Here is a 15823-nt window from a genome sequence, read left to right on the forward strand (position 1 = left end):
CTCGCAGAGAAGAGCTGCGCAGACACTTTGAGCAGTTACGTCAGGATGGCATGTCTGTGACGTAGTACGAGATGAGATTTTCTGAGTTAGCTCGTCACGCAGTTTGGTTGGTTCCTACTGATAGGGAGAGGATTATGAGGTTAATTGATGGCCTCACATATCAGCTGCAGTTACTTATAACTCGGGAGAGAGTATCTGTTGCTACTTTTGATGAGGTAGTTGACATTGCTCGACATATAGAGGTGGTCCGTAGCTAGGAGCGTAGTGATAGGGAGGCTAAGAGGCCTTGAGGTTCGGGCAATTTTTGTGGGATACTTTCTGGGGGACAGTCCTACTACAACAAGGGTCGCCCTTATAGGGCCGCTTAGACAACTCGTCCAACTTATCATGGTACATCAGCTAGCCACGGTTCTTACAGTGCTCACTCATGCCAGACTTCATTCAGTGCACTATCAGTGCAGAGTTCTCATTATGCCTCGTCCGCTCAGGCTTCTACAAGTAATTTCTCAGGTTATCATGAGCAACAGTTCCGTCAGAGGAGGGGTTGTTTCGAGTGCGGAGAATTTGGTCATTTCAAGAGAGATTGTCCTAGGATGTTGAGTGGGGATCCACAGTAGAGTTCTCAACTGACGGCACCAGCACCAGCAGTTCCACCACCCGCCCAGCCAGCTCGGGGTAGGGGTCAGACAACTAGGGGTCTCCCAAGAGGGGGAGACCAATCAGGTGGCGGTCAGGCCCGATTCTATGATTTTTCTGCCATGCTAGATGTTGTTGCCTCAGATGCAGTAATCACAGGTATTGTCTCAGTGTGCCATAGTAAGGCTTCTTTACTATTTGACCCTGGTTCTACTTATTCGTATGTGTCATCGTACTTTATTTATTATCTAGATATGCAGTGAGTCCTTAGTTTCACCTGTTCGTGTATCTACACTGGTGGGCGATACTATTATTGTGGATCGTGTATATCGATCTTGTGTGGTAAGCATTGGGGGACTAGAGACTAGGGTTGATCTCTTATTGCTCAGTATGGTTGATTTCGATATAATCCTGGGTATGGATTGGTTGTCTCCATGTCATGCTATTCTGGACTATCACGCAAGACCCGTGACGTTGGCGATACCGGGGTTGCCGAAGGTTGAATGGAGAGGTTCTCTAGATCATGTTCCCAACAAGGTAATTTCTTATTTGAAGGCCCAACGTATGGTTGGGAAGGGGTGTTTGTCATATTTGGCCTTTGTGAGAGATGTTGATGCAGATACTCCTACAATTGATTCAGTACCGGTAGTGTGATATTTTTCAGATGTATTTCTTGCAGACCTGCTTGGTATGCCCCCCGACAGGGATATTGATTTCGGTATTGACTTGGTGTCGGGCACACAGCCCATTTCTATTCCTCCGTATCGTATGGCACCAGTTGAACTAAAAGAATTGAAAGAGCAACTTCTGGAACTCCTTGAAAAGGGCTTTATTAGGCCTAATATGTCACCTTGGGGTGCACCAGTTTTGTTTGTGAAAAAGAAAGATGGTACTATGCGAATGCGCATTGATTACAGACAACTGAACAAAGTTACAATCAAGAAAAAATATCTTTTGCCATGTATTGATGATTTATTTGACCAACTTCAGGGCAAAAATTGATTTGAGATCGGGGTATCACCAGTTGAAAATTCGGGATTCGGATATTCTAAAGACGACATTCAGGACTCGTTATGGTCACTATGAATTTCTTCTGATGTCTTTTGGGCCGACCAAAGCCCCAACAACATTCATGCACTTGATGAATAGTGTATTCAAGTCGTATCTTGACTCATTTGTCGTGGTATTTATTGATGATATCCTGGTGTACTCACGTAGCTAGGAGGAGCATGCACATCACTTGAGTATTGTACTACAGAGACTGAGAGAGGAAAATCTTTATGCCAAATTCTCTAAATATGAGTTCTGGCTTAGTTCGGTAGCATTCTTGGGACACATAGTGTCTAGTGAAGGGATTAAGGTGGATCTGAAGAAAATAGAGGCAGTTCAGAATTGGCCCAGGCCATCTTCAGTTACTGAGTTTTAGAGTTTTCTTGGCTTGGCCGGTTATTATCGTCGCTTCGTGGAGGTTTTCTCGTCTATTGCATCGCCTATAACTAAATTGACCCAGAAAGGTGCTCCATTCAGGTTGTCAGATGAATGTGAAGAGAGCTTTCAGAAGCTCAAGACAACTTTGACTACAACTCCAGTATTGGTGTTGCCTACGGGTTCAGGGTCTTATACTGTTTATTCTGACGCATCGTGTATTGGTCTCGGTGCAGTGCTTATGCAAGACGGTAGGGTGATTGCCTATGCGTCCAGATAGTTAAAGGTACATGAGAAGAATTATCCAATCCACGACCTTGAGTTAGCAGCTATTGTTCATGCCTTGAAAATTTGGCGGCATTATTTGTAAGGGGTCCATTGTGAGATTTACACTGATCATCGAAGTCTACAACATTTATTTAAATAGAAGGATCTTAATTTGCGGCAGCGAAGGTGGTTGGAGTTGCTTAAGGATTATGATATCACAATTCTCTATCATTCCGAAAAGATATGCTACGCGCTTGTGTCATTGATATGCTACCTCAACACACCCCTTTTCGCAATTCTCTATATTGGAGGATATGCTACGCGCTTGTGTCATTGATTTTGGAGGTTCTTGGGATAAATTTCTGCCACTCGTGGAGTTTGCTTACAATAGCAGCTACCAGTCGAGTATTCAGATGGCTCTGTATGAGGCTTTATATGGGAGACGGTGTCGATCTCCATTGGGATGGTTTGAGCCGGGTCAGACTAGACTATTGGGTACTGATTTAGTTCACACGGTGCAGTCTAGACAGAAAAGATATGTCGACCGGAAGGTCCGTGATGTTGCTTACATGGTTGGGCAGAAGGTTCTGCTCAAGATTTCGCCCACGAAGAGTGTGTTGAGGTTCGGGAAGAAGGACAAGTTGAGCCCTCGTTATATTGGTCTGTTTGAGGTACTTAAGAAGATTGGAGAGGTGGCTTATGAACTTGCATTGCCGCCTAGTCTATCGAATGTTCATCCAGTGTTTCATGTGTCTATGCTCTGGAAGTATGACGTGGATCCGTCTCATGTTTTGGATTTCAGCACAATGCAGATGGATGGTAATTTGACTTATGATGTGGAGCCGGTGGCCATTTTAGACCAGCAGGTTCGGAAGTTGAGATTAAAGAACATAGCTTTAGTGAAGGTGCAGTGGAGAGGCCAGCCAGTCGGAGAAGCTATTTGGGAGATCGAGCGGGAGATATAGAGCAAATATCCACACCTGTTAGAGACTCCAGGTATAATTCTAAACCCGTTCGAGGACGCACATTTGTTTAAGAGGGGGAGAATGTAACGACCCGGCCGATCATTTCGAGTATTACAACCCCGTCTCCCCATTTACTGCTCAAATTTTGACATACGGTTGTTATTTGGCTTGCCGGGGTAATTAGTTCGAAGGTTTAAAACTTAAGATGAAAAGGTTTGTGGTGATGAGGTAGATTAATTAGTACAAAGGTTGTAGAAATTTCTCGCGGCAAGCTTGCTCACCGCGGCTCGGACTTTTTGTGTTGAACAATACACCGACGTGAAAGAAATTTTTTTGCCGAAAAAAGGGTCATTTCTGCGACCACTATGCGGTCGCAGAATCACTCTTCGGACCGCATAATGGTCGCAGAGTGGATCAGGAGAGGGGCAAGTAAGGAGGAAAATTGCGGCGCATTATGCAGTCGTAGATCAGTTATGCGGTGCATTATGCGATCGCAGAACAGGTCTGCAGACCGCATAACGACCGCATACTGAGGCAGCCTTGCCCAGTTCCGGAGGCCACATTTCGCGGTTATTTCGTGAGCCGCAGAAGCGTTATGCGGTCACATATGCGACCGCAGAGTGTGTTTCGGGGCTTAACTTTTCTAGTTTTATAAATCCGGCCCCATTCTTATAAAACATTATTGGGGGTCTTTTTAAAGAGTTTCATTTGATATTTTGGAGAGAGGTGAGAGCATTTTAGGGAGAGAAAGTGAAGGCTTAGTCATTTATCCATCAATTCTTTTTCAAGGTTTGAAGATTTCACAAGGATCTTGCTAGGGCTTCAAAGAGGTAAGAATGTCTTTCCCCAATTCTTATTAAGAGTATGATTCTTGGGTGTAAGAATATTATTTATACGTATCAATAAGGTTTATGGAAAGATTGTTGAGTTCAAATAGGTAAAGATTGGGTTGAAAATGGTAGAAATCTTCATAGACTTTAATTGAAGATTTGAGGATCGAGTTGATGTTGGAATTTAATGAAATTTATGTGGTTGGACTCGTGGTTAGATGGGTGTTCATAATTTGTTACTTTTGTTGGGTTCCGAGATGTGGGCCCCACGGGCGATTTTTGAGTTAGTTTCGGATTTTTATTGGAAAAAAATTATTTTTCCTTATGGAATTAATTACAATAATTGGTATTGACTGAATCTAATTAATTGTGGCTAGATACGAGTCTTTCGGAGACCAATTCTCATGGCAAGGGCATAGTGGAATAAAGAATTACGCGGTTTGAGATAAGTAACAGATTTAAATTTGGTCCTGAGGGTATGAAACCCCGGATTATTGGATTATGTGAGTATTCTAGAGGTGACGCACATGTTAGGTGACGGGTGTGTGGGCGTGCACCGTAGGAATTGGGACTTGGTCCATTCCGTGAAATTGTATTGTATAACTTGTTGCTAGCTATATGCTCTCCCTGTGTTATAGAGATTTGACTGCAAATTATGTTACAAACCATGTTTAGGCTATATGTTGGTTCTGTTGGGACCCACAGAGGTCGTGTACATGTTGAACTACCTGCGTAATTGTTGTTTTGTATTCAGTCACATTTTACTTGTTTATTTTATCTCAGTCTCTATTGTTCATTTTTGATGCATCATATCATTGTTGTTTGGGCTGATTTCATGATTATTGAGAGCCCGAGAGACTGGAGAGATTTGTGACTGAGTGAGGCCGAGGTCCTGATTTTGAGATATTATATTATAACATGTGAGTTGTCCGTGCGGGATATTATAGCACGTGCGTTGTCCGTGCAGCACGTGAGTTGTCCGTGCGGATCCTTGTATTATACTATAGCACGTGAGTTGTCCGTGCAGATTCAGATATTTATACTATGGCATGTGAGTTGTCCATACAGCATGTAAGTTATCCATGCAGATTATAGCGCTTGGGCTGTAGGAGCCCCTCCGGAGTCTGTACACCCCCAGTGAGCGCGGGTACCCATTGAGTGTGAGTACTGAGGGATGAGAGCCGAGTGGTTGAGCTATTGTGACGAGTTGAGTGATTGTTGCCCTGAGAGGCGGTACTTGCTTTTCATTTGTTGTTGCACTTAGTTGCTATCTGTTATTGTTGTGAAATACTCTGAAAGATTTTATATCCGGATTTCATGAACTTAAACTGCTGGATTTGAAAGCATATCTATTCTTTGCTGGAATTACTGAAAGTGAACTATAATTGTATAGCTCGTCACTATCTTCAGTTACTTATTTATTATTGTTACTTGCTAAGTTGGTTGTACTCATACTACACCCTGCACTTCGTGTGCAGATCCAGGTGCTTCCGGACATAGCGGGTGTTGATTCTTTCGCACAGTTAATTTTTCGGAGATTCAGAGGTAGCTGTCGTATTTCGCAAACTTGCCTCTCCTTCCCTATCTCCTTATTTACAGTATTTGGTCTCAGACTGTTATGGACCGTATTTTCCAGACTTGTATTCATATTAGATGCTCATGTACTCAGTGACACCAGGTTTTGGGAGTGCTTGTATCGGTATTTGCGAGATTTGTAAGTTGTGTTTAAATATCATATTTTCAAACTTAAAAGAAATTGTGGTTTATTGAGATTGTCAACTTGCCTAGTATCGAGATAGGTGCCATCACGATAGGTTAAAATTTTGGGTCGTGACATAAACATTACGGAATGACGCCAAACTTTACGCACAAGTCATAAATCATAATACGAACCTACTCCAAGGTTCGGAATCCCAAACGGACATCGACAACACCAAAGCTCACTTCAAATCAAACTTAAGAAACCCTTGAACTTTAAAAATGCCAACCTTCCATAATAAGCGCCGAAATGCTCCCGGACCACCCGATACTCGACCCGAACATACACCCAGTACGGAATTATCATACGAACCTATTGGAACCTTCAAATCCCGATTTCGAGATCGTTTACTCAAAAGTCAAACCTTGGTCAACTCTTCCAACTTAAAGCTTCCGAATTGAGTATTTTCCTCCTGAAACGACTCTGAGCTTCCCGAAATTCAATTTCGACCACACGTACAAGTCATAAAACATGAAGTGAAGCTACTCAAGGCCTCAAACCGTAGAATAACGTGCTAGAGCTCAAAATGACCGGTCGGGTTGTTACATTCTCCCCCACTTAAACATAAGTTCGTCCTTGAACGTGCTAAGAATTGCTCCGAAGTTGTCCCAAATTCATTGTCCAACACCTTGTGCACCTACCCATGCCACCAAAACCCAATTGGGCACACTAGCTCGAGCCAGACTAAAGATCCTTCTTTTTTATTTTAGCCAACAATCCTTAGGACCAAATTCTAACCTGTGAATTTCTCTACAAGACTTGATTCCAACATTACGAACATCGTATCAATCTCCCCACGCTGAACCCACACATGATCATTCACCCATGCTGACATCACACAATGCATCGCATAACTTATTTGCCCATGGTAACCTCCTCCAAGCACAACAACTGCAAATTCACTGAGTAGTAGTACACTTCATAGCCTATATAAGTCTGGTATCAATCCTCACAATACTACAACGATGAACGAGATGTGCAGGAACTCATAACCACCCGTCAAATTAATAACTCGCGAAGTTTCTCTGCTTGACAAGAACTGTTACCTCATTCTGAACTGAATAGTGACATTCTCTCTTTAATATACCTTACATAAAATCTGATCGCACCGATTTCAGGTCTAATAACCTCGTCTCACCCAATACAAGCTGCTCAGGGAATAAGCCACCTCAAACACTGACCAAGATTTCATATGACGCCAGCAATGCGCCAACAAGATATAATATGAATATGACACATAAGGAGGAACGAACTCTGGAAAAGAACTACCCAGCCTGCGTAACGAATAAAACGGTCGAATAGATGCTATGAACCCTTCTCATAGAATGAGAAACAAAATACACTATAATAGATATAGGGAACCATACTCAATATCTCACTGTGCAGGCGTGCAACTCGATCCACAAATGATACCGTTGCGGCGTGCCACCCAATCCACACATGCTAATAAATAAGGAAATACACATCAAGCCATAATGCTTATACCTACGAAATACTCAAATATCGGCCACAAGCACGCCAAGTGTAAAAACACAACCCTGGGGAGACAGATAGCGCTATGCGCTACAGAACTTGAGCTCGACTAAGGTGAAATAACGACAAACTACACCGGACCACAACACGCGTGCGAATAATCAAGTCGTCTCACAACCCACATGGTATAATATAGTATTACAGAGAATAGCTGACAATAGGAATAACATCCAACACCCGAAAACTCCTCCATAAGTAGTGCTATATTGAATGAACACATCTGACCCGATGTAAATCTACTAGTGGACCTCAAGTCGATTCTTCTTATCCCATATTGGGCTAATAACCTTTCAAGGATCCACAATGACCCTATTCATGACACATAAGAGCGGCCGTCAAATTCGGAATAAACTCTCGTAGTCCACAACCAAAGGAATAGAGCGCCTCTTAGTCATAACCTCTCCCATTGGCGACAGTACCAAAATCTCCATACCTGTTTTCTCTAACCATCGAATGACTAACACACCATACTTATACGATCTTCCCGTGGGATATACTCCCACAACCTTGTGCACCAGGTAGAAATATCTGAACATTAATGGCCATCGACCATGCTATTCCTATAATACCGGGTAAGCATTCGAATTTTAATACCCAACACTCATACCACAAAATAGGCCATCCTCCGGCTACCCGAAAATAGTGCCAGCATACTCCGAGCATTTGAAATCCTTCCCTGCTCCTCCGAGCTCGTGACATTCTTATCAACACCGAACCGCGACCTTGATCCTCAACTTCCAATTTCCATACCGCTCACTGCACTTATCATGTCGCTACGCGAGAGTACAAGAATTTTATCATAACTCCTGAACCACCAATAGAATAAACACTTCATCATCAAGGACCCCTTTCACTCAACACAATTCAGAGGAACAATTGCAACACGCAACCGAATTCCCATAACCGCAGAAAATACAAACCTCAAGTTGTGGTCTAAACCACCATAACTCTTCCGGGATCCATCTACATATAACATACCATCATAGTCAAATACCTCCAAATCAATCAAATTACGGTGGCTGTCAAGCCCGCACGTACAACCACGAATCACCTGTATAGCTTAACATACCAAAGGAACTGATCATTTCCACAACTATGATGTTTCAACCCAACACTAACTGACCCAACTTCTTCCGATTTACTTTTGACTTGCCTTCGAAATAATAATAGCTCCCTTTAAATATATCAGACGTCAAGCAACACTCATCCCGAGTGACCCCAAATCACGAGACCACATTGTATCAACATCCATAAGCCATTTTATACCCTCTTCGTGGACTCAATAGTATCTCCAACTGATACACCGCCCTGATTAGATCTTCTATGAATCTGAAGTTGTCTCTCCCCCTTATCTAACACTGCACTGCAGACCCTATAATAACATAGAATACTCCAAGTACCCTTCACACTAAGACTGGCAAGTGGGCCGGTCTTGGGCCTAAACGGGCCAAGTGGGCCGGTCCAAATGGTCCCGATCCCGGTCCCAAATTAAATGGGCCAAATGATCTTTTTGTAGGGACAGGCCCGGGACCGAGATCGGGACCGTTTGGTCTCGGGCTAAACGGTCCCGGCCCCGGACTAAATGGGCTAAGTGGGCCCAACAGATTTTTTTAAAAAAATAAATAAAAATTAGAGATAAAAGAAAGTTAAAAAAAATATCTAAGGCAATACCCTGTAAATTTTATTATAGAATTGTGACCTAAATTTTTTAATTCAAATTTAAAGTCTAAAGACAAAAATATTGTAAAGAGATATTCAAAGCAATGCCTTGTAATTTTATTATAGCATTAAAAAATATGGCAATATCTTTCTTAGGTTTCATCCCCCTTATGGAATGAGTACAACAAGGTGCTAATACCACCATTGAGAAGAAAAAAAAACTAATCAAGATGTGCCAAAATACAAGTTACATAATACATACTATTTTTTGTTCATACAAGTTACATGGTATCTTTTACAAACTTCATAAATCTATTAAGGTCTGGAGGAATTTCCATTGGTAGTAGCAGAAAAGTAACTTGGTCATCGCCACTTCCGGGCGAAGCAACATCCTCCGCAAGTTTAGCTAACATTTCTTCGTAAGCTTCGTCTTCATCTGGTTGTGATTCAGCAACTCCAAAATTTCTTCTTTCCGACCGGGGCAGTGGAGGAGGAACAAATTGAGCACTAGATTCGCCACTCTTGAATTTTCCCGTATTTTTACCAAAAAGGTTTTTTTAAGGAAGGCGTCTTAATTAATAAAGTAATAGAAAATAAATAAAACAAACAAAACTACAGTATTAAAACTTAAGAGGTGGAACGAGTTTACCGAATTGACGAATAACTTATTGAAAATTGATTATCGTTGAAGACTTGAATACTTCAATTCACCAACTTCATATTTTTTTCACAAATTGAAACAATAAAGTAAGCAATAGTAGCAATTATAGAAGAAAATTAGAGAGAGATTGTGATAGATTGATGATTTTGTAAGAAAAATGAAAGAATGAGGAGGTATTTATAGTTGAAAATAGGGAAAAAGTGTAATTATAAAAAGTTTGGGGTTAAAAAAAAGTTGGGAGGGGAGGGGGGAGGTTAATTGGCTATTTTATAAATAGCCAATGACTTTTTTTTTTTTTACAGCCCAACGGCTATTTTTTAAATTTTTCAATTTTTTTTTATTTTTAAAATTGACCGTTTGGCCCGCGAGGAGACCGGTTTGGTCCCGGTCCCTGGCGGGCCCAAAGCATAGGACCGGCCCACGAGATCGGCCCAGGCCCACTGAAACCGGTCCTAACGGTCCTGGCCCGTTTAGCCCGCGTTCTCGGGCCGGTCCCGGGCCTGGATCGGCCCGCTTGCCAGCCTTACTTCACACTCTGCTGCAAAGCCTAGTCTTCAGCCACATAACGAACCCGAAAAATCCTTAAGCACCACACCTTAAATCTTGAATCCACTAGGGCCATTATTGAGAGTCGCCCACTCTAATCCAATCTCGATTATTTAACCAAATAACTAGTGTCCCGCTAGCATATGAGCACTCCAACGAAGCAACCAGCTGAATACTTTCCTTTGTACATCACATCTATCACTTCAATGTTGAATACAATACTTGAACTTCATGTTGGGTCGTGAATAAATTTCTGTTGGAAAAGTTTATGGAGTATATGCTGTTGGTTAATCGTTTGTTGAAATTGGAGAATGTGACTTGAAGTACTCATAGACAAGGTTTTTTTCGCCAAATAGTTCTGTGTTTCCCAAACAAAGGTATGCCCATTTTACCGTTTTAAGCTATTATGTTTTGTTGTGAACTTGAGAATGTCCAAAAGGAGGAAAAATAGAAGTTTGTTTGGACGTTAGATGTTTGACTAATTCATCCTTGAGTGATGTTGAATTTCTCAAAAAGATACAATTCTAAATGAAGATTCATGTTTTACTCCAGATACAAGCTTTTAAAGCATGTTATTATATTGTCCCAAATGTATAGTTGTTCAGTGTTGGGCCTAAACGAACACAAATTATAAGATCAGACCCATTCGAACGAGTATAAGACTTGAAAAAAAGGATAACAGAGGCCTAAGTGCTGGAACTAAATGCCCTGCAGAGCAATATAAATGTGTCTACACAACCCTGGACACAAGTCCAATACGTTGCTGTAAGTTATACAATTTTGCAATTTCAACAAGTTGCTAGTTTAAGAAAAGAAAGAAATTCGACATATTTTGACCAATTCAAGGTGAAAAATGAGGTTGGTCCCTTGGCAAAACTGTTGAGCCAAAAGGTCTTATTAAAAGATAAATTCACGAGAATTAGGATTTCTGAATCTATTTATATACTAGTATTAACACCCGCGCGGATGTGCGGACACTAATCATGTCAAATATTTAAATTATTTGGATTATATGTAAATAATTTTAAATTTTAAAATTTCTCGATAAATATAGATAATCATTGGATATTAATAAAAAAATACTACATGAAAAAGTTTAATCATTTCTTTTTTTTTTTTTTTTATACCATTCTCGCCAGTGTCATTGGATCCTAAAAATAGTCAGGAAGCAAAATAATAACTCATATTTATGGCAAAACAATCAAATGTTAAGACTATGAATAACTCTTTGGATACGACTTGACTCTTTTACTACTACTTGAACTCTTATTTGGTGTGCTGATATCTCTTACAATTTTTTTTTTTTAAATTTCAGTTTCTAAAACTTTATTTTTCAATAATAATAAAAATATTATCCTTAATTTTAAACTCATTTTACATGGCTATCTAAAAATTTAAAAGATTCTTTAGCTAGTGAATTTATTTTTCCAGTATGACTACATTTTGATATTTGACATTAACCATGTTAAATATCTGAGTTATTTGAATTATATGTAAATAATCTTAAAATTTAAACCTTCTAAATAATTATAGAGTTAGATATTAATTAAGAAACACTACATAAAAAAGACTAATATTTCAAATCTCATAGTGATAATTTTATTTTAGCACTATTCTCATTGGGGTCATTGGAACCTAAAAATAGCCAAAAAGCGTAATAATAACTCATATTTATGGCAAAGCTATCACGACCCAATTTCCCCTCCGTTGGGTATCGTGGTGGCACCTAGTCTTAGGGACTAGGTAAGCCTAACATTTACTGAATAACAACCATAATAAATAACATCTAACAACTTGAAATGGAATTCTTTATAAAAAAATTTACAATTCCCAAAACCGGTAGTACAAGTCATAAGCTCAACAGAGATTGCTACAAATTTCTAAATACAACTGTTTGGATATAGGTAAAACATTGTGAATACAAAATAGGAAGGTGACTCCGAAGCCTGCAAACGCAGCAGTAGGTTTACCTTGAGTCTCCACAGCAATAATCCACACAGCTAGCTAATGATCAACTGACTTCGAAATACCTGAATCTGCACAAAAATATGGAGAAGTATAGTATGAGTACACCACGGCGGTACCCAGCAAGTATCAAGACTAACCTCAGTGGAGTAGTGACGAGAAACAGTCAAGACACCTACTGGACTAAATGACCTGAACAAAGTATAAGTATATAAACAATAGAGTATAATATCTACATAAAGACTATGCGGTATGACTAACAACATAATAATTGCAATGGGAAAGGACAACAACAAGTATCAGCGGAATACCATAATAATGATACAGAAGGATGAACATAAACACAACCTAAATCTGAATTCACAGATACAGCAAGAACAAATAATAACTCAGCAACAACGACCGCTTTCACATCAGGTTTTAGTCAACAAATTCCACGAGGTACCGAACCTCGGATAAATCACAACTCACGGGTGAATCCTAACACTTGGCATCCTGTGCCCTCATTACACCTCATAACCGCACTGACGACTCGCATGCCAAATAGAGCCATTCTCACATAGAAGGAAAGTAAGCAAGGGTGTGCATTTATACCCAACAATATCAAGAAAACTATCTTATCCGATAAGAGTGCTTAACTACGTGTATGCTTGTGCAAGTGTCCTAACATAGTTCATACCAGCTAGTGAGCATAAGGAAAAGAACAGACATCACGTAGAATGTTTTGTCATAACTTTCACAAGATAAAGCTCACACAGGTAAGTGTACCACTACACAAATATCAACAACAAGAATGCCCCCAGGCCATCACAAATAATCATAAATCAATCCCTGGCATAGCCCACCTTGTCTCGCCACGTGTGCAATAGTAAAGTAAATACCCGCCTTGTCTCGCCACACGTGCATAATAATATTTCCACCTTGTCTTGCCACATGCGCAACCCATATATATATATATATATATATATATATATATATATATATATATATATATATATATATATATATATATATATATATATATATATATATATATATCCCCCTTATCATACCGCATGTGCAAATATCAATAGTAATAATAGCACGACAGAAACCTCGTGCAACCCAATAGCAAAGAGATGTCAACAAAGGGCACTCCCGAGATACCGTCTCGTAGTCCCAAAAGTAAATGCTCAACAGGGGATCTCCCGAGGTACCGCCTCGTAGTCCCAAAAGTAAATATGCAAGACAGGGGGATCTCCCGAGGTACTGCCTCATAGTCCCAACGTAAATACGCAAGAACAACAAGTACAACAACAACAATAATACTAATACAAGGGTACGACAAATAAATCAACCCAGCAATTCCAGAACTCAAAGGAACGGAGGAATTAATTCACGAGGAGTGGCCATAATAGATAATGCTAGTCATAATAAGAATAGCTCAACAAGAAAAGAAATATTATGTAACAACGGTCCACAATGTACAGTTCGACAACGAGGGAGATAACACAAGGCGAAACAATTCCAAATAAGGACAAGTCAACTAAACTATAAGATATCTAACTTCTTTTAAGGTTGGCAATTAAGAAAGAGATGCAACAAATTCAATTAGGAATAAGCAGCAGAAAGATAATCATAGCCTCAATTAAGGATGAACAATTATGAAAGAGATAATTATAACTTCAAATAAAGATAAGCAGTTAGGGGAAAGATAACATGGCAATAGAAGAGATAACAATTTAGTTAAGGCACAGATGACTCAGGCGGATCATGAAGCAATTAATTCTAATTAAATCAGGTAGAGGTGAAACTAGTAATTAAGAGACGTATTCATAACATAACAATTGCATAATCACTGAATACAAGGACCTAAGAACCCTAAAAGGCCAACCTTCCACAAATAAGTCCGAGCACGTACTCATCACCTCGCGTACACGGACTACAATTAGCATAGAAGACTCAAATCCTAAGGGGTAGTTCTCCTACACGAAGTTAGGCAAGATACTTACCTCAAAGAAGACAGACCGATACTCAAAAATGAACTTCTCGGGTGAAATGACCTCCGGGCGGCTCAAATCTAACTAAGATAACTTCAAAGCACAAATAAAACTCATAAGAAACTATTCCGGATCATAAAGCCTCAATCTTTATCAAAATCTAAAAATCGACCCCCGGGGCCACACCTCGGAACCCGACAAATTTCACAAAACCCGAACACCCATTCTGATACGAATTCAACCATACTAAAATTATCAAATTATGATATCATTTCGTCCCTCAAATCATGATTTTTCATTATCGATTTTTACTTCAAAAACCTCCATTTTCCTCAACTCAAAACACAATTTAAATGATAAAAATAAAGATAAAATCTTGGAATATATTAAATTCTAGGTGAAGAACCCTTACCCTATCGTTTTGCTTGAAAAACCCACAAGGAAGCTCCCAAAATCGAAGTCTAAAACTCAAAATATGAAGAAAATGACCAAACTCTCGACTTAAATGATTCTGCCCAAGACTTCCGCATTTGCTGACAAGGAAGCGCATCTGTGCTCTCGCATTTGCGAGAAATCGTTCGCATCTGCGAACTCAGTTGGCCAGGCCTATATCCGCATCTGTAAAATTAAAGCCACATCAGCGGCCCCGCAGAAGCGCCAAAAGAAGCGCAGAAGCGAGCTTCTTCGCAGATACGATCGCTGGACCAAAAAAGCGGCCTTCTCACCTGCATGCCGGCCTCCGCAGAAGCAAGCGAGCCACCAGGCCACCATGACCAAAGAAGCGACCAGGCTCACGCAGAAGCGAAGCCGCACCTGCGCTCCAAAGTGTCGCAGGTGCAAAAATACCAGAACCAGACCTGTTCGAAACCATGAAAAACATCTGAAAATCATCTGAAACACACTCGGGATCCCCGGGACCCCGTCCAAGCATACCAACAAGTTCCATACCCTAACACGGACTCGCTCGAGGTCTCAAATCATATCAAACAACGTCGAAACTAGGAATTACCCTCCAATCCAAACTTAATGAACTTGAAACTTCAAATTTCTACAACTGATGCCGAAACCTATCAAACCACGTCCGATTGACCTCAAATTTTGCACACAAGTCATATTCAACATTATGGACCTACACCAACTTCTGGAATCGGAATCCGACCCCGATATCAAAAAGTCCACTTCCGGTAAAATCTCCAAAAATTTAACTTTCGCCATTTCAAGCCTAAATCAGCTACAAACTTCAAATTCATAGTCTGGACACACTCCTAAGTCGATAATCCCCCAATGGAGCTAACAGAACCGATGAAACTCTATTCCGGAGTCGTCTTCATACAATTCTGACTACGGTCAAAATCCTAAGGCTTAAGCTTCCATTTTAGGGACTAAGTGTCCCAAATCACTCTGAATCATCCGATAATTGAATTCAACCATGCATGCAAGTCAATACACATAATATGAAGCTGCTCAGGGCCTTATGCTGCCGAACGAGACTTAAATTCTCAAAACGACCGACCGGGTCGTTACATCCTTCCTCTCTTAAACAAACATTCGTCCTCGAACTTGCCAAGAATCACCTCAAAGTCTTCAAATCACTGAAA

The sequence above is a fragment of the Nicotiana tomentosiformis genome, chromosome 1 (genome assembly GCF_000390325.3).
Source record: "Nicotiana tomentosiformis chromosome 1, ASM39032v3, whole genome shotgun sequence".
NCBI classification, from domain to species: Eukaryota; Viridiplantae; Streptophyta; class Magnoliopsida; order Solanales; family Solanaceae; genus Nicotiana; species Nicotiana tomentosiformis.